Below are 19,206 nucleotides of genomic sequence, written 5' to 3'. Positions count from 1 at the left end.
GCTGGGGGATGATAAATTATTCAAATGAAATACTCCTGGCTTCTACTCTCTGTAGTCGAGAATATTGATTCTACCATTACTCACCCGAGGAGGTCTTTTTTGCTGGAAGATGCCAATGAGAAATGGAAGAGCAAGAGCACTTCTGCTTTGGATATTTTACCCCTGCTTTACCCCGAGTTTCATTTGCTTTTCTGCAGGCTCCGGAAATGAACCATTCTTCCAGCCCCATCAAACAACAGCGCAAAAATCCATCATCTTCATACCTTCCCCCATTGGGCTCGGGGTTTCAAGCAACAAATGATGGATTCAGAAACCCCCTGTCCCCATACAAGACCACTATTCCATGATCTGATCTATAGACAGTGCTTTTTTTTTTTTTTTAAGATTTTATTTATTTGACAGAGAGAGAGACAGCGAGAGAGGGAATACATGCAGGGGGAGAGGGAGAAGCAGGCCTCCTTCCGAGCAGGGATGATGCGAGCCTCAATCCCAGGACCCTGGGATCATGACCTGAGCCACCCAGGCCCCCCTAGACAGTGCATTTTAAACTTTGACGTGCACAAGGACTCCCTGGGGATCTTGTCAAAATGCAGATTCTGATTCCCCCCTGGGGAATTCGATCGGGCAGTCCACCTCTCTAACAAGCTCCCAGGTGATGCCGGTGCTGCTGGTCGTGGATTGCTCTTGGCGTAGCAGACACTAGATGGCTGTAAACCAAGTCTCGCCCTGAAGCTTCCCTCTTCCCGAGTCTAACCTGTGCATTACACCAGTATCACATCCCTGCCTGAAGTCCTTCGACTGCCTGCTAGTCAACCCAGACTCTTCTGCCTGACGTTCAAGACCCTTGTACAGATGGATCCCACCTGCTTTCTAACGGTTTCTTCCACTGCTCTCTTCTCATGATCTGCACCTCAGCCAAATGGAACCCTGTGCTGCTTCCTAGACTTCCTCTCTCTCTGCCTTCATTCAGCTGTTTCTTCTACCTGGAAGGTTCTTGTCCAACTTCTTGAAAGTCCTGGCTCAAATGCCGCCTCCTCTATGAAGCCCAACACCTTTCTTGCAGCTAGAAGTCGTCCTCCTCCCTCTAGCCTCTGGTGTCCCTTTGTACCTACCACTCTAAGGACATCATTACTAGGTTTCTTTTTCTATGACTTTTGACCATGTCTTTTGTCTAATCTATACCCCTATCCACTCCATGCTTCTTTAGGGCAGATTGTCATTGGATTTATGCCCATAGACCTCTAGCACAAAGCTTTGTACACTTGGACATAATTGTGTGTGTTTATTATTAATTTTATTGGGGTGTATAAATCAGTAAACTGCATAGGTTTTAAGTGTACTCTTCATTGAGTTTTACACCTGGTAACAACTACCCAGTCAAGATAGAGAGCCATCACTCCAGAATGTTCCCTGCTTCCCTTTCCAGCCACCCCCACCCACAGCCCCATCCCTAGCCAGAATATAACTGCTCACATTTCCATCATCCTACATTTGTCTGTTTCTTTGAACTTCATGTAAATGGAATCATACCATATGTACTCTTTTGTCTAGCTTCTTCAGTTCAGCATCACATTTTGGAGCCTCCTCCATGTTGTTGCATATTGGAAACAGCATCTCAAAGATGTCACCGCTGGTAGATGTCACCTCAAAGACCCAGTTTGCTGCACTCACACCCACCTGGGGCCTCCCTATGCCGTGGTGTTTGGACATTCGGTGCTTGTCTCTTACCTGCATTCAGGTTGTTCGTAAAGTCACGAAGCACCCTTGAAGCCCTGTCAGTATTTCTTGCTGGCCCTTCTGCCTCCTCCCATTTAACCCATGCCTTCTAGCTGCCTTCAACAAAGAGGGAGCTCCCGACTGCTTTCCTGCCATCTCCTGAGACCCCGCTGTCCAGCTCCAAGGTTCTATGCTCCCAGGGAGGGTCTCCCTCTGTCGGGAGAAGATGTCATCTCCATTCATTCTTTGCAAATCCACTTTCCTTCTTTGAGGCTGGGGGCGGCTCATCTGTTGAGACTCAGTCAGGCTCCTGTGTCCATGTCCTGCCTGCTATGGCTTATGTCCATTCTTTGCCAGGAAGCAAGTGTGACTGGTTAGGAAGAGGCTGCTGGCCCTGGAGTGATCTTAGCCCAGCTGGCAACTGCCTGTCCACATGACCCAGCGATGGCAGTGATGGCCTCCTTCCTGGCTGACAGATTCTCTCAGTCTGGGTCTTGGTGTACATTTGGACAGACAGGCCCATCACAGTGACCACAACAGGCTTATTCTCATTCTTTGCATCAACTCTGCTGTGGTCTACATCAGAACCGCCACTTTGGGCCTTCAGGTGATAGGGTAAGAATGAGGTCCAGACTAAGCAAGTCCCAAATCACTTCTCTAAAATAAGAGACCCAGGCCTGTGACCCTCAACACCGTGACATTTGGCTAAAATGTGAGGGAAGAAGTCAGGTGTCACCCCCAGTGAATTATTTTAATCTGGGAAGAACAAAGAAAGGGAGCCAGTGGATCAATGTGGTGTCACTTTGCTGTCTTAGTCAGCTCGGGCTGCTCTAACAAATATGCCACAGACTGGCTTAAACAATAAACATTTATTTCTCACAGTTCTGGAGGCTGGGAACTCTCAGGCCAAGGTCTGGCAGATCTGTTGTCTGAGGAGGCTCTCTTCCTGGTTTGTGGACAGCTGTCTTCTTGCTGTGTGCTCACGTGGTAAAGAGCAGAGAGGGGGCAGGCTGTCTCCTGTCCCTTCTTACAGGGGCACTAATCCCATCAAGAGGTCAACACCCTCATGACCATTATAATCACCTCCCAAAGGCCCCACCTCCAAATACCTTCACAATGGGGATAAGGTTTCAACATAAGAATTTGGGGGTCTCAACTATTCAGTCCATAGCATATACATAACAGAAAATTTACCATCGTAACCATTCTTAAGTGTATATTTCAGTGGTGTTTCGCACTTCTTGAGATGTCATTTGCTGAGTGCTCTTTCAAGACGTGCATAACTAATAGTGTGGAGCACTCCCTTAATCCTTGCAGACCTGTGAAGTGTTGTTATCCCTGTCTTAGGAAACTAAGGGCCAGAGTGGGTGATGGTTGCATCGGGCAAATGGTGGATCTTGGGCTTAAACCCCATCTGTCCGCTCCAGGCTGGTCCCCTACCGCTTTATCGCCTGCCTTTCTGTCCGGCTCCTTGAAGGTGATTTCAATGTCTCTGATATATATCCCATCAAAGTGCTTACAGTGCTGACCACAAAGTCCTTCTGTCTCATCACAGCATTTACGGAAATGGAGACAGGAAGGAGATGGTGTCTTTCCCCTCCCTGCCAAGGGGCAGTCAGCCTTGTGCCTCCCCCCACACCATCTGCTTTGGCCTCTGTGGTGTGACTTGAGATCTGCAGGATACCAACAAGGCCTATCCAAAAATGTTTCCATTCCAGGGTTGTTATGTACCTCAACTTCCTACCAACAGTCCTCTGAGCTAGCGTTCCATTAAAGTGCAAACATGTAAAAAAAAGGAAGACAGATGAAGCCACTATCTCCTATTAATATTGTGGCCATTTTGCATAATGAATTACCCAGCCCAGCGCTAAGCCTACTGGGATGGCCCTGGGGCCAATTATTTCAGAGTGAGGAGAAAAATTAGGAAACAAACTGTAGCTCAGGATTCCACCTGAGAGCCCAGGACCATTTGAGGTACTGTAGTGAATTATGGCTTCACGGATGGAGCATACAGGGAGGGGGAAAAGCTGAAAGCAACAAAGATGAGATTTAACTTCAGAATTTTGATGGGCACTTGTGTGGTGAAGTGTTAAAAATAAGATGTTTGGAATCAATCAGCACAGAGTCTCCCAGTCACCAGTTGTGTGCCCCTGGGCAAGCTGCTTGAACCATCTGGATCTCCATTTCCATTGACCACAAATCAGAGATTTGAATGCCCTCCCTCCAAGGGTTGTGAAGATGATCTATTGTCTGGACAGGTATAGTATCTTATATAGAGAAAGTATGGTGCACGGGAGTGTTCAAGAAGTGGCACCACTCATGCTGCTCAAAAACTCTATCAGAAAGTCTATGGATGTTGGAGATGGGCAAGGACCAGAGGTGTCCCAATTCTGCTCGCACCTTGGTGAATGGGAGTCTCTATTTCAATCAGCTGTGTATTTGGCTTCCCCACCAGCTCTGGAGGTGGACCTATGTGGGATGGTCCAGCTTCTTAGCATTGGTGGAAATAGCCATGACTTCTCAGTGTGGAAAATATTATTATGATTTGGTTTGTTCGGTTTGGTTTCTTACTATAAACCAGTGGTGAGAGCACCATGGAAGATCTCCCCCACAAAGTTAGCTGAGGAATGAGCCAGTCAACCCAGAGAACCTCAAGACAGTGGCCAGCACTGGGAAAGGCTAATCACACTCTCAGTGCAGGACCAAAGAGTCATCCCTAAAAAGCCAGCAGTGACCTTTAACTAGTACACATTGAAGTAAAAATATTGAAGTAAATCAAGAGTAAACGGAAATTAGAATTGACAAGACATTTTTCAGAAACTCTGAGTGATGGAGCGTCAAGAGAAGAGTGACCCTGTGGCTTCAGGGCCCACAGTTACCACCTAGATCCCAGGTGATATTTCAGGAGTGATATGAAAAGTTTCCTTCCTCCCTCAGGAAGGTCCAGGATGTCTCAGGGAAAGAGGAACCCAGCCCCAGCCTGGAGATTCCAAGCTGCACCTAGGGCCAGTCTGGGAAGCAGATTTCAGAAGACTGGGAGCCCTCAGTGTCTGATTTCTCTCTCTCTCTCTCTCTCTCTGTCTGTCTACTGGAGAGGGTGGGGATGAGTAGGAAAAGCTCTCGTTGGGCAGTGGTCTGGCACACAGAGGGACAGAGGAAGAACAGGCCCTTCAGTTATGAGCCAGAGCCCTGCAGTCTAGCAGTCCAAGTTGAGAAGTTAATTCAAAAGCAAACCAAGCCTCAACAAACAACAATCGAAGAACCAAGGAGTTCCAGCCATCCAAAAGCCAATTACAGGAAGCAGTTAATCCAGGAGTGAAGCCAAGACCAAAGCCTTACTGAAGTCAGAAGGCCAAGGTACTTCTAACCAGTGGAGCCCAAAGAGGAGCAAGATGAAGGTAGACACAAACAACAGATGCCCAGCTGCCTATGGCCCATAGTGGAGCCACACAATATGCCTTTTAACTTACACAAGTTAAACCTTTTGCCATCTGCAGAGAGTGAGAGAAAACACAATGTACTAGTGCCAGCAGCATACCTCACCCAGCGCACAAGTTCCTTGGAACAAGCAGTGCTATTTCCATGGACAATCTCTGTGCCCGGGACAGTGCACCTTGTGAGCTTCTAGATATCCTGGAAGTGATGTTATTGGTATAAATTCATATTTTTCATTAAAAATTGGTCCCCAAATGCAGACCAAACCCCGCATCTGAGGCTCAAACGCAACTCCCTTTCCACTCCGCACTGTCAAAAAGCAGTCAGATCTAACACAGAAGAGGAAACCAGCTGTGATTGACTTACTGAGGTGTGTCACTCAATGTAATTTTAGGGTGATACAAAGATTTTCAAGGCTAATTTTGACTGTGTGCAAATTTTACCATATGTGCTAACCAGACCACCTAAATCCTATTTAAATCCAGTCTACATTTGATTACTGTGAATGCAGCGAGTGGATGACAGATCCCAAAGGTGAAAAGCATAGTCAGGCTTGCAACAGACACACTTAAATCTACCTAGACCTACATGGAATCTGAAAGGTGTAGGGGAGCAGAATCTACCAAAGTCAAAAAAAAAAAAAAAAAAGGGGGCACTACCATTCAACGGGGAAAGGACAGTCTTTTCAACAAATGGTGTTGGGAAAGCTGGATATTTACATGCAAAAGAATGAAATTGGACCCTTAATTTATATGATACATAAAAAAATAACTCAAAATGGATCAAAGGCCTAAACAGAAGAGCTAAAAGTATTAAGCTTTTAGAGGAAAACGGGGAAATCTTCATGACATTGGATTTGGCAATGATTTCTTGGATATGACACCAAAAACACAAGCAAGAAAAGAACTAATAGATAAATTAGACTTCATCAAAATTTTAAAACTTTGTGCCTCAAAAGACATTACCAACAGAGTGAAAGGCAGCTCACAGAATGGGAGAAGATATTTGCAAATCATCTCTCTGTTAAAGGATTAATATCCAGAATATATAAAAAACTCTTACAGCTCAAAGATAAAAATAAAAACAAACAACAAAACCCAATTAAAAAATGTGCAAAGGACTTAAATAGACATTTCTCCAAAGAAGACATACAGATGGCCAATAAGCATGTGAAAAGATGCTCAACATGATGAGTCATTAGGGAAATACAAATCAAAACCACAATGAGATACCATTTCACACTCATTAGGATGGCTATCATTAAGGGAAAAAAGAAGAAAAAGAAAACAACAAATATTGGCAAGGATGTGGAGAAATTAGCACCCTGGTGCATTGCTGCTGTGGAAAACAGTATGACAAATCCTGAAAATATTAAACACAGGATTACCATATGATTCAGTAATTCCAATTTTGAGTTATTGTTCCATGGGTATAAAGTTTCTGTTGGGAAGATGAAAAATTTGTAGAGATGGATGTACAATAATGTGTGTCTACTTAATACCATTGAACTGCACACTTAAAAATGGTTAAAACGGTAAATTTTATGTTAGGTATCATACCTAACACAAGGTATTAAAGTCTACTACAAGGATTAAAAAAAAAAAAAAAGAATTGGTACTATGTAACCAGTAGCCCCCTGCCACCAGCGCCCCAGGGAAATTTCTAGTCTCTAAATCCCCTGCGGGCGGGGTGAGGTTGCTGCTGGAATGCTCTCTGCCCAGGGACAACTGGTGCAGAAAGTGTACAGGGTTGACTGGAGGTGACAGGCAAACCATCATCTGGAAGAAATGGGGACTGCAGAAGCCACAGAGAGGAGGTGAGATTCAAGGGGACTTTAAATCTTTACTCCTGACCTTGACTTCCCCAGAGATGAGCCACTCAACCAAAACTCTGTTCTTCCAATGTTCTTCCCATTCCACCAGCCTTGTTCTCTTCAACTCCTCAGCTGCTTTTCCAGATATGCAGCCTCAGACCGGCACTGATGTCAAATTGTCAGCCTCAAATTCGGCCCGGGTTTTTATACTTCTTCAGCCTCTGGGGTCTCTGCTCCTGATTAAAGGCTTGTGTTGAAAGAATGCTAGCGCCGCCTGGACCACATCTTGGGAAGACAGTCCGCCGGTGCTCCTGTCTCAGCACCGAGATCATAAATCACGCAGGCAGGGGCTGGGGCTGGGCCTGCATCCTGGCCAGCGATTGATGGTACTAATGCTTCTGGTCCATTAGGGATGGAAGGGTTCCAGCCTGGGCAAGGCAGCAGCAAATTGTTTATCAGCCCCACCAGGCAAAGATGCTGGGAATGTTGTTGGTGGCTCCCTGAGCACTCAGGTCAGGACACAGCAGAAAAAAAACTTCTCCTGGGCCCTCTGTCTCTCTGTCTTATGCCAGATTCCTTGCCCTTCCTAGTCTAAGGAGACAACTGCTCACAGAAAATCGGCCCATGAAGTAGCTTTCTTGCCTGTTCCATTAGTAGAACAGTCTATTTTTTTAATAATTTTTTTATTATGTTATATTAGTCACCATACAAGAACTGTCTGTTTAAACCGTTGTCCTTCTGCCAAGACTGCAGGCCACTCTCCTGAATTTTCTTCACAGAGCCCTTTCAGTGGACCGCTCCCAGGACCAGGACCCCAGAGGCAGCCTGGTGGAAGATACAGTCTGCTGAGCTCATGTGAGGTCATCCCAGTGTGGTCCAGATAGCAGCTCTTAGGAATCCCAGTAAGTATGTCTTACTCTGGAAAATAAGGTCAATGGTTAGCAAAAATGACTATTTTCTCCTTGTTAATGAGTACCATGAGAAAATAATGTACCTCTAGACCTCCTCAGTGCATTGTTTCAGTAATGATGCTCCAATACCACACAGTTTCATCAGTTTCACTCCCGAGCACCTCGTGTTACCCACGCACCAATATCCTATTTACCGAGTCCTAGTACTTAAGCCAGTCTTTTAGCAGGTGGGAATTATGCAAATCTTCATCTGTAGTGATATTGATAAGGGAAATCTGTGTCCTAAGATGGCCAACTGAGCCAGCAGGAGAGTCCCAGTCCTTGCCCGGGGGCTCTTCGGGGTTCTTCTCCCTGCCCCGCTTCATGCACGTGCCAAAAGTACCAAGTATGTGGAAGTAGAAGTGTATAAATTGCCCCATTTGTTTCTGATCGGGGCTCAGACCTTTGGAGACCACTCTCCTCTGAGCCCGCCGGAGTTAAATAAACCTCTTATCCTCCAAGATCTCCGGGTGCCGCTTGGTTCTTCCGTCGGGCGATCCAGTCCAGGTTCCGTAACATTTGGTTCCCTGATGGGGAAACCCAGCCACGCTGGCCCATTGTTGCCACCAGTTTGGGGCAACAGCAGGGCGGTGACGTAACAAGGGATCATAATGGAGAAGGTGCGCCCTACCTAATTTTCGGCAGTCTCCCGCCCCGGTCACCTCGGGCCTGCCCTGCTCCGCTGTTCCTGCCGGACTCGAGGAGACTTGGCAGGTGAGGACCTGGTCTCGAAGTCGGATTCTGGTAAGGCCTGGGGCCCCAGGACCCAGACAGGCCCACCCCCATTGGGGTGGAAGGGGAGCCTGATCACCTCCCAGAGACCTCTTAGAGGGAATCCCAGGGAGTGAATGTAATAATTTCTGGAGTGAATGTGTGAGTGAATGTGCAGTCCAGACTGGCTTGCTCAAGTGGACTGATTCTGTGACTCCATGGGTGGGCACCCTTAAGGTCCCCAGAAGCCTATGGAGTCTGAGTGGGTCTGTCTGCAAATGCGTGGTGAATGGCATATGGTCTATGGCGGCCTCAGAATAGTTTCCGATCATAAGTCACAATGCTGAGACCACTACGGCTAAGCCTCACCTAAGCTCCTTTGGGACACGGCCAGATGGGCATCTGATTGGTCTCCTCACCTCAGGAGACACCCCCCCTCTTTGTCTGTCTCTGTGCCACTGCACACAGGGACATCACCATGGGGTGAGGGCAGAGTAAACCTACAGTTCTAGAGACCATGATCAAAATTTCAAGAAGGGGTTTTCAGGAGACTGTGGAGTCAGGATGAACCCCGGCAAGTTGAGAACCCTATGTGAATTGGAATGGCCCACCTTTGATGTCAGATGGCCTTCAGAAGGGACATTGGAGGTCCCAACGATTCTTTTTTTTTTTTTTTTTTTAAGATTTTATTTATTTGACAGAGAGAGACACAGTGAGAGAGGGAACACAAGCAGGGGGAGCGGGAGAGGGAGAAGCAGGCTTCCCGCAGAGCAAGGAGCCCGACGCGGGGCTCGATCCCAGGACCCTGGGATCATGACCTGAGCTGAAGGCAGATGCTTAACGACTGAGCCACCCAGGCGCCCCCAACGATTCTTTGAGTATGGTGAGTCGTAACAGGAGAACCAGGACACCCTGACCAGTTTCTGTACATTGACTCCTGGCTAGGAATTGCTCAGACCCTCCCCCTGGGTGCGATTCGCTTGCAATAGGCAGGGACAGGCCAGGATCTTAACTGCCACATCTAAGCGACCTAAAGAAAATCAGCAAAAGCTCCAGTCTCCACAAATCCTAGCTGGAGATCCCAAAGACGAACCGACCCTGCTCCCACTGTACATACCCCCAAGACCATCTACACCTGGCCCTTCAGCTCCAGACACTCTGCCGCCATCAGTTTCACCAGCACCCCCAGGCCCAGAGGATACACCGGCGCCTCCAGGCCCAAAGGATCCACTTTCTCCAGGACAGGCAGCCAGGCTGTGCCCCAGGCTGGGCGCAAGCGCCCTCCAAATGCCAGTACAAGAGACACAGGAACCCAAGAGGCACGATGAAGACGGGATGGTCCAACCTGGCCGTTCCATGATGTATTATCAGCCCTTCTCCACCACCGACCTCCTCAACTGGAAACATAACACCCCATCCTATTCTGAGAAGCCACAGGCTATGGTAGAACTCATAGAATCCCTCTTCCAGACTCATCGGCCAACCTGGGAAGACTGCCAACAGTTATTCTGCATCCTGTTTAACACAGAGGAAAGGAAGAGAATAATGAAAGGTGCACGGCAGTCCCTGGAAGAGCACGCACCAGTGGAGTCATCAACCCTGCTGCCTGGGCTAATGCGGCCGCACCCAAGGGGAGCCCAGCAGGGGACTTCACCACATCCAAGGGACAGGCCCACATCTGCCGGTACCAGGAGGCCCTCCTCCGGGGAATCCGGGCAAGAGCTAAGAAACCCATGAACATGACTAAGGTATCTTCAGTCACTCAACAACCAGGGGAGTCCCCCGGGGACTACTACGAAAGACTATGTGAAGCCTACAGGATATACACTCCATTTGACCCCGAGGCACAGGAAAGCCAACAGATGGTAAACACCTCCTTCCTGGCTCAGGCCGCCCCAGACATCAGAAAAAACTTCAAAAACTAGAGGGTTTTGCCGGGATGAACATCACCCAACTAATAAAGATTGCCAATAAGGTCTACATGAACAAGGAGGTCGCAGCCAAATGGGAAGCCGACAAAAAGATGAAAAAGAAAGTCAGCCTCCTCGCCACCACCCTGAAAGAAAAGGATGACACAAAGGCGGGCAGACTCTGACCAATGAAAGGGGGGAGACCCAGAACCCCCTTGGCAAGGGATCAGTGTGCCTACTGTAAGGAGAAAGGGCATTGGAAAAACGAATGTCCCAACCAGGGAAAGGCTCAAAAGCCCAGCCGCTACAAGGAAGAACCCCGAGAGGAGGACCTCATAGGCCTTGTGGAAATGGACTCAGACTGAGGGGACCAGGCTCTTTCCTCCTTGGCCCCCATGAGCCCACGGTCAAAATGAAGGTGGGGGGGCCAACCAGTGACTTTTGTGGTTGATACTGGGGCCGAGCACTCTGTTGTCACCTCCCCAGTGGCCCCTTTCAGCAAAAGGACTGCGACCATCCTTGGGGCCACCAGGACGCAGGCCATACAACAGTCCTTCTGCCAGGCTCACCAGTGCGAACTTGGGGGCCACAAGGTCCAACATGAATTCCTTTATCTGCCTGATTGCCCCATACCTCTCCTGGGCCGAGACATACTCTCCAAGCTTAGGGCTCAGATAACCTTTGAGCCCACTGGACACACTAGGCTCCAATTGAACCCAAGACAAGACGAGACAGGGTCTCTAATACTAGCAATTACCATGCCAAGGGAAGAAGAATGGAGGCTATTCTGTGCCCAGGCCCAACCGAATAGCCCGCCGGAGTTCAGACTCACCTTCCCTTCAGTATGGGCCGTAAACAACCCACTTGGACTAGCCCAGAATCAGGCCCCTGTCATTGTTGAACTGATCCCAGGAGCCCAACCTCAGAGGCAAAGGCAATACCCCCTTCCACAAGAAGCTAAGATTGGCATCCAAGAACATCTGACCAAACTCAAAGAAGCAGGTATTCTAGTCGAGTGCCAGTCAGCCTGGAATACCCCACTCCTGCCAGTCAAGAAGCCAGGAGGGGGATACTAACCAGTTCAAGACCTATGGGCCATCAACAAGGTGACCGTCTCTCTGCACCCAGTGGTCCCGAATCCATACACCCTCCTCAGCCAAATCCCAGGGTGGGCCAGATGGTTCACTTGCCTAGATTTGAAGGATGCCTTCTTCTGCCTCCGCTTAGCTCCCCAGAGCCAGTCACTATTTGCCTTTGAATGGTCTGAACCTGATATAGGGCGCCAGATGCAACTGACTTGGACACGCCCCCCACAGGGGTTTAAAAACTCACCAACCCTCTTTGGGGAAGCGCTGGCCACGGACCTCGCCAGCTTCCCGAGAGAGGCCACACGATGCACCCTCCTCCAGTATGTGGATGACCTCCTCCTTGCCAGTGACACACAAGAAGACTGCACAAAAGGCACAAAGGCCCTCCTACAGCTCCTGTCAGACTCGGGATACCGAGCCTCTTGGAAGAAGGCACAAATCTGCCAACAACAGGTCTGATACCTTGGTTTCGTACTCACCCAAGGGAAAAGAGAACTAGGGCCGGAGAGGAAAAGGGATAACATCTCCCTGCCACAGCCCCAGAGAAAAAGGGGCCTACGAGAATTCCTGGGGGCTGCAGGATTCTGTTGCATCTGGATCCCTGGGTTTTCGACAATAGCAAGACCCCTCTATGATCTCTTAGGGGGACTGATCGAGAGTGTTCAGGTATCTCCTAGTAATAGTATGCACATATTCTGGTTGGGTGGAAGCCTTCCCGACTAGGACAGAGCAAAGCCAGGAAGTAGCTAAAGTCCTTTTGCGGGAGATCGTGCCCTGGTTTGGCCTGCCATTAACAATCCATAGTGACAATGGACCCGCATTTGTGCAGATTTGTACAGGTCTTGACCAAATCTCTCAACATCACCTGGAGACTCCACACCGCTTACCGGCCCCAAAGTTCAGGGAAAGTAGAGCGAATGAATCACACCCTCAAGGGAACCTTAACAAAGTTTTGTCAGGAGACTAACCTCCCATGGCCAGATCTGCTATCCCTAGCTCTCCTGCGTGCTGGCTGCACGCCCGGGACATTAGATTTCTCCCCATTCAAATAATATATGGACGGCCTCCCCCATGCTTGGGAAGCCTTCCGGGAAACTTGCATCAGGTTGGAGATAAAGGGCTACAGGAGCAGCTTCAGGCCCTGGGGGCCACCCTAAGTAAATTACAAAAGTACACCATTGAGAGGGCTCCAATCTCCTTAGGGTCTCAGGTACACTCCTTCCAGACAGGGGACTCAGTTTGGGTCAAAGATTGGAAGAAAGACCCCCTCAAACCACAGTGGACAGGGCCCCACACTGTTGTTCTAACTGCCCCTACTGCCCTCAAGGTCTCAGGTTTCACCCCGTAGGTCCAGCACTCCAGAGCGAAGAGAGCTCATCATTCGGATGAGGAGCCACGCAGTGGAAAGGCCAGCCAGACTTCACGAACCCACTCTGACTTCACCTTTGACGAGACCCCACCAACTGATGGACACCTTTTCACTGTGGTCCCTGACTCTCATTGGCGTGATTTCCCTCATCTTAGGAATCGGACTCTACACTGTTGCCCCTCCTGACTGGACTTTCCCCCAGAGGCTTGCTATTGCGATTGCTTATTGGGTGACCCTAGGGTGTATTACTGCACTTATTGTCCACAGGTTTCATCTGCTGACAGGTTAGCCACGATGGCTCCCTCTCCTAAGGTCATAGATCCCACTTTTATTGGCCCTCCGCTGTCTACTCCTGAGCGCATTTCACCATGGTTTTCCTGGCCCCAGTCAATCCTGGTCTTCTGCTACCTGGTGTGCTGTTCCTTCCCACTGCCTCTAGCTTGCCCGGCCAGGCAAGGGGGGCAAACTCTCGTATCACCGTTACTGGCAAATGGACTTTCCAGCTTATCCCCCTCAATCCTGCACCAGCGCCCCCACTGACTTCTTCCACCTGGGATGGGCACACACCAAAGGTTAACCTCCATTTTGATGGATGCCAGCTTCTTGATATGTCCTGGGAACCTCATAGACGGTGTTCCTACCATGGCCCTCACTCTGGTTACCAGCTGGTAGATATCTACATCTGTGGGGACCCTACGCCTCAATAGCCAAACACCTGCCCTCAGTTCAGCTCATGAGCCTGGGGATGTGAGTCCTGGGTGACGACTTGGCTGGGAACGGAATGATGGTCCACCAGGTGGCGCCTCAAACAGCACGGTGACATCCGGATTTCCTTGTCACGCAATGCCGCCCCATCCTCTTGCCCTAACAATCACCGTATACTGCTCACTCTCTCGGTCTTAGAACCCAATGCCACATCATGGACTACAGGAATCATTCTCCTGTTGGGCCAATATCACCCTATGGGGACCGACCCCATGGCCAAGTTTATAATTAAGTCCATGTTCACTCCAAGCCTTACAGTCAACCCCCAGAGTCAGACAGAAACTAACTCGCCCCGGCACATCCCTGGGTTCCCCATCCACACACAGCAAGCATCTATAGCGCAACTGTTAGGTATGATTAACGCCTCCCACCAAGCACTGAACCACTCAAATCCACCCCTAGCATCTGACTGCTGGATCTGTATGAAGCCCAGTCCCGTCCAATACCTAGGTGTCATCCTCAACCAATCTACCGTGTCACATCCCACCTCGGCACCGGGGACCTCAGATTATCCCTTTCTGGCTCCAGTACCGCTGTATGGCAACTCTTCCTCTCCCATCACGGGCCACAGTCGGGTCTGTGCACCTAACAACATTTTGCTGGCTTGTGTGTGTACATCTGCATCACCCCGTGCGATCAATCATGCACGCTTGTCAGTCTCTTACCTGATCTTTCAGTCCTCCCGGGAGAGATGCCCCACTCATACGGAGATCTCCTGGCCACCCTCGATGCTCCCCCATGGCCATCCCTCTTATCATTGAGCCTGCTGGCCACGTCAGGTGTTGCCCTCAGCACCACTGGCGTTGGGATGTCTCAGGTTCAGTACCAGGGGCTAGCTCAACAACTCACGGTGATTTTTCCGCCCTCACTCAGTTGGCCCTGCCCTGCAGCGCCAACTCGATTCACTGGCTTCAGTGGTCCTCCAAAACAGGCACAGGCTTGACTTACTCATGGCCGCGCAAGGGGGGCTCTACCTCTTCTTACAAGAGGAATGTTGTTTCTATGCTAATGAGTCGGGGGTGGTCCAAGAAACTCTAACCCAATTACAGGAACTAGTGAATCACAGTGGGAGGCACTCCAGTGGGCGACTTGGTGGGATTCCCTCTCACAATGGCTCCCTTGTTTCGCCCCCCTCATCGGCCCCCTCCTAATGCTCCTCCTCACAGTAGCATTTGGTCCTTGTATCCTTAATGTCCTTCCTAGGTTTATCACTACTCAAATTGCTAAAATCAGACTCCAGTTACTCCTTACTCACTATCGCCCCTTAGAAGATGAAAATGATGCCCTCTAAACTAGGTGTTTAAAGGGGCATCAAAGAGGAGGATGATAAGGAAAATCTGTGTCCTAAGATGGCCGACCGAGCCAGCAGGAGAGTCCCAGTCCTTGCCCTGGGGCTCCTCCGGGTTCTTCTCCCAGCTCTGCTTCCCTCGCGCACCAATCCAGGTTCTTCTCCCTGCCCCACTTCCCGCACGCGCCACAAGGGCCAAGTATGCGGAAGTAGAAGGGTATAAAATACCCCCTTTGTTTGTGCTCAGGGCTCAGACCTTTAGAGACCACTCTCCTCTGAGCCCACCAGCATTAAATAAACCTCCTATCCTTCAGGATCTCCGGGTGCCACTTGGTTCCTCCGTCGGGCGATCCAGTCCAGGTTCTGTAACAATATCAAAATCCAAGATCCTCAAAGTAAATGAGGGCAATGGCTGGAATTTCTCTATCCCCTGGGGAAAACCTTTGGGGAACAATGACAGAATAAAATAGGAAAGGGGCTGGATTCTATTTGCATCGCAAAGCCAACAGCTGAACAAAGCCCTCACTTCCCATTTTGATGTGCTACCGGGTCTGAATCATGCTGGCACATGCCCCATCTGTCAGGTATAATGATGGCATTTTGAATGGTCTGATTGTAGCCCCAGGATTAAAGCCCAGCTGAGTAATGTGTTGAGTTAAGACATGCCCACTATAAAGAGACTGTTCTTCTCCTTCACAACCAAAGCACAGACAGAGCTCTTTCTGTTCATGGCAAGTCCTGTCTTCAGATCTGTTGCTAAAAGGGAAACAAGACCTTCTTCTGTTTGTTCTTTTCATAACCTTGTCTCTGATCTTCCCATCTTCGGATATTCAGCATTAAAATGACATCATTGAAATTTGCCATAAATATTGCAAATAGTTCTGTTGTTTTTTTTTTCAAAATGGTCATGATTATGAGCAGGGTAATACAACAACACCCCTCCCAAAACCAACTAAAAATATTTTAAACAGCTTTCCCACTCTTCCATCCCAGGGTCTGTCACCCCTCCTATTTGAAATGTAAAGCAGAATTTTTAAGACTTTGAACTCTATGATTCAGCCATATCAGGAGTCATATCCCAGCTCTGGAAACTACTATGGGGTGTGGCAGTTATGAAACATGTCATCAAAATTTTAACACACTTCCCATCAGGAATTGAGGTCAATGTCCCCAACTCTTGAATCTAGGCTCTCTGACTGCTCAACCAATAAAATGCAACAGGAGTAATGATAACAGTTTCTAGACCCAGGCCCTAAGAAACCAGCAGCTTCTGCTTCCTGTCTCTTGGGATGCCCCTTCTTCTTAAAACCCAGTCACCATGACATGAAGAAGCAGAACAGCCCATGGAGGAGCTCATGAAGGGAGGACCCAAGTTCTCAGGACCCTGGACCCAGCTGAGCTGTCAGCCAATAGCCTGCCCTGTGACAAAGCCATCTTGGAAGTGGTCACCTAGCCCCCAGGCTACTACAAATATTCATGTACAAGTTTTTGTTTGTTTGTTTGTTTGTTTAAAAGATTTTATTTATTTGTTTGACAGAGAGAGAGATAGTGAGAGATAGTGAGAGCAGGAACACAAGCAGGGGGGAGTGGGAGAGAGAGAAGCAGACTTCCCGCCGAGCAGGGAGCCCAATGCGGGGCTCAAACCCAGGACCCTGGGATCATGACCTGAGCCAAAGGCAGACGCCTAATGACTGAGCCACCCAGGTGCCCCCATGTACAAGTTTTTGTGTAGACCTTTGTTTTCATTTCTCTTGGGTATATACAGAGGACTAGAACTGGGAGGTCATATGGTAACTCTGTTTGACCATTTGAGGAATTGCCAACCTATTTTCTACAGCAGCTGCATTATTTTACATTCCCACTAGCAATGCTGGAGGGTTCTAATACTCCATATCTTTGCCAACACTTTTTATTATCTGTCTTTGTATTGCAGCTATCTTAGCATGTGTGAAGTGTATCTCATGTGGTTTTGAGCTGCACTTCCCTGATGGCTAATGGTGTTGAACATCTTTTCATGTGCTTCTTGGTCATTTGCATATCTTGTTTGGAGAATGTCTACTCTGATCCTTCACCTGTTTTTAAATTAGGTTATATGTCTTTTTATTATTGAGTTGTAACAGTTCTTTATATATTCTAAGTATCAATCCTTTATCAGATATATGATTTACAACTATTTTCTCCCATTCTGTAGGTTGTCTTTTTTTTACTTCTCTTGATGGTGTCTTTGGAACCACAAAAGCTTTTAATTTTGATAAAGTTCAATGTCAATGTTTTCCCTGGTTGCTTATGCTTTAGGTGTTGTATCTAATCTAATCTAATCTAATCTAGGATTTTGGTTTTCTTTATCCATTGGGGGTTAATTTCTGTATATGGTATTTGGTAGATGATCTAATTTCATTCTTTTACAAGTGGATATCCGGTTATCCAAGAACAATTTATTGAAAAGACTATTCTTTTCCCCCATGGAATGTCCTTGGAGCCCATTGAAAATCAATCAACTGCAAATGTGTCTATTCCATTGACCTATATGTCTGTCCTTATGCTAGTAACACACTGTCTTGATTACTGTGGCTTTTTTTTTTTTAAAGATTTTATTTATTTATTTGAGAGAGAGAATGAGAGACAGAGAGCACGAGAGGGAAGAGGGTCAGAGGGAGAAGTAGACCCCCCGCTGAGCAGGGAGCCCGATGTGGGACTCGATCCCGGGACTCCAGGATCATGACCCGAGCCAAAGGCAGTCGCTTAACCAACTGAGCCACCCAGGCGCCCTTGATTACTGTAGCTTTAAAATCAGTTTTTGTTTCAAGAAATGAGTCCTCTAATTTTGTTCTTCTTTTTCAAGAATGTTTTGGCTCTTCTGAGTCCCTTGTGTTTCCATATGAATTTTAGGATCCTCTTGTGAATATCTGCAAAGAACCCAGCTAGAATTTTGATGGGGATGGCAGTGAATGACCTTGCAGTGAATCACTGCGGGGAGTGCTGACATCTTGACAATATATTAAGTCTTCTGATCCTCGAACCTGAGATATCTTCTCATTTGTTCAGATCTTCCTTAATTTCTTTCAACAATGTTTTGTAGTTTTCTGAGTAGACATTTTGTTTTGTTAAATTCATTCCCAAGTCTTTTATTCTTTTTTGATGTAAAAAGAGCAGTTCTTGCTCTTTTGGCTGTATTGGGAAGCCCTTCCTGGCTAAGAGCTTTATTTTACACAGGAATGCCAGTTACCTGGGAGTTTCAGACTTCTCTGGCTAAGTCTTAGCTTTTTCACAACCAATCAACTGGAAATAAACCCCATGATAAAGATCTTCTCCTGCTCTGGTCTAGTAGGTTCTAAACAAATCCTAGTAGGTTCTAAACACTTCCAAGGGACTTATTTTTTATTTCAGAAAATGTTTTTTAACCGCTGCCACCCTCCCGCTGCTGCTCCAGGGACTGCTTTGTGCTTGTTTAGTGCCAACCTGGTCCCTTCTTCGTGAAGCTGCAGCTGAGGAGACCCCGGGACTCACCATGGCCAATGAAGAGCCCAAGGAATGAGTCAAGACCTAGAACTACAATCATATTAATTTGAAGGTAGCGGGGCAGGATGGTTCTGTAGGGCAGTTTAGGATTAAGAGGCATACGCTACTTAGTAAACTGGTGAAAGCCTATTGTGTATGACAAGGTTTGTCAATGAGGCAGATCAGATTCTGATTTGACAGGCAGCCAAGCCATGAGACAGACACACCTGCATGGTTGGAAATGGATGAGGAAGATACAATTGATGTGTTCCAGCAGCAGATGGGAGGTGTCTACTAGAAAGGGAATCTGCTACTTCACTCCAGGAGGGCACAGACTGCCTGCGACATCAGTCATAGTAAAATGAAGTTACTTCATTTCAAAACCAGAATGGGACCAAAGTGGGCTTATTTTCTCTTTAATGAAAAGTTTCAAATACACAAAATAAAAAAGATTTAGTATTTTGTCATAATGAACAAATATAATGAACCTCCATGTGCCTGTCATCCCAAATTCAACAGCCATCAACTCATGACCAAATTTGTCTCTGCTATTCTATTCTATTATTTCATCCATAAATCTTTCATTATGAATGATTACATCCATGCATGTATATACCCATTATCATACCTTTGAAAATTAACAATAATTTTTCTTAACATTAT

General features: G+C 47.7%; 1 pseudogene; it reads left to right on the top strand.

The window, feature by feature from the left end:
* Positions 1 to 18,553: 18,553 nt before the first annotated feature.
* On the top strand, positions 18,554 to 18,841 carry LOC116627882 (annotated as a pseudogene).
* The last annotated feature ends 365 nt before the right edge of the window (positions 18,842 to 19,206 follow it).

Source organism: Phoca vitulina, unplaced genomic scaffold, assembly GCF_004348235.1.
Source record: "Phoca vitulina isolate PV1807 unplaced genomic scaffold, GSC_HSeal_1.0 scaffold105, whole genome shotgun sequence".
In the NCBI taxonomy this organism is placed as follows: Eukaryota; Metazoa; Chordata; class Mammalia; order Carnivora; family Phocidae; genus Phoca; species Phoca vitulina.
The sequence above is the reverse complement of the archived record's forward strand: the minus strand, read 5'-3'. Positions and strand labels throughout refer to the sequence as shown.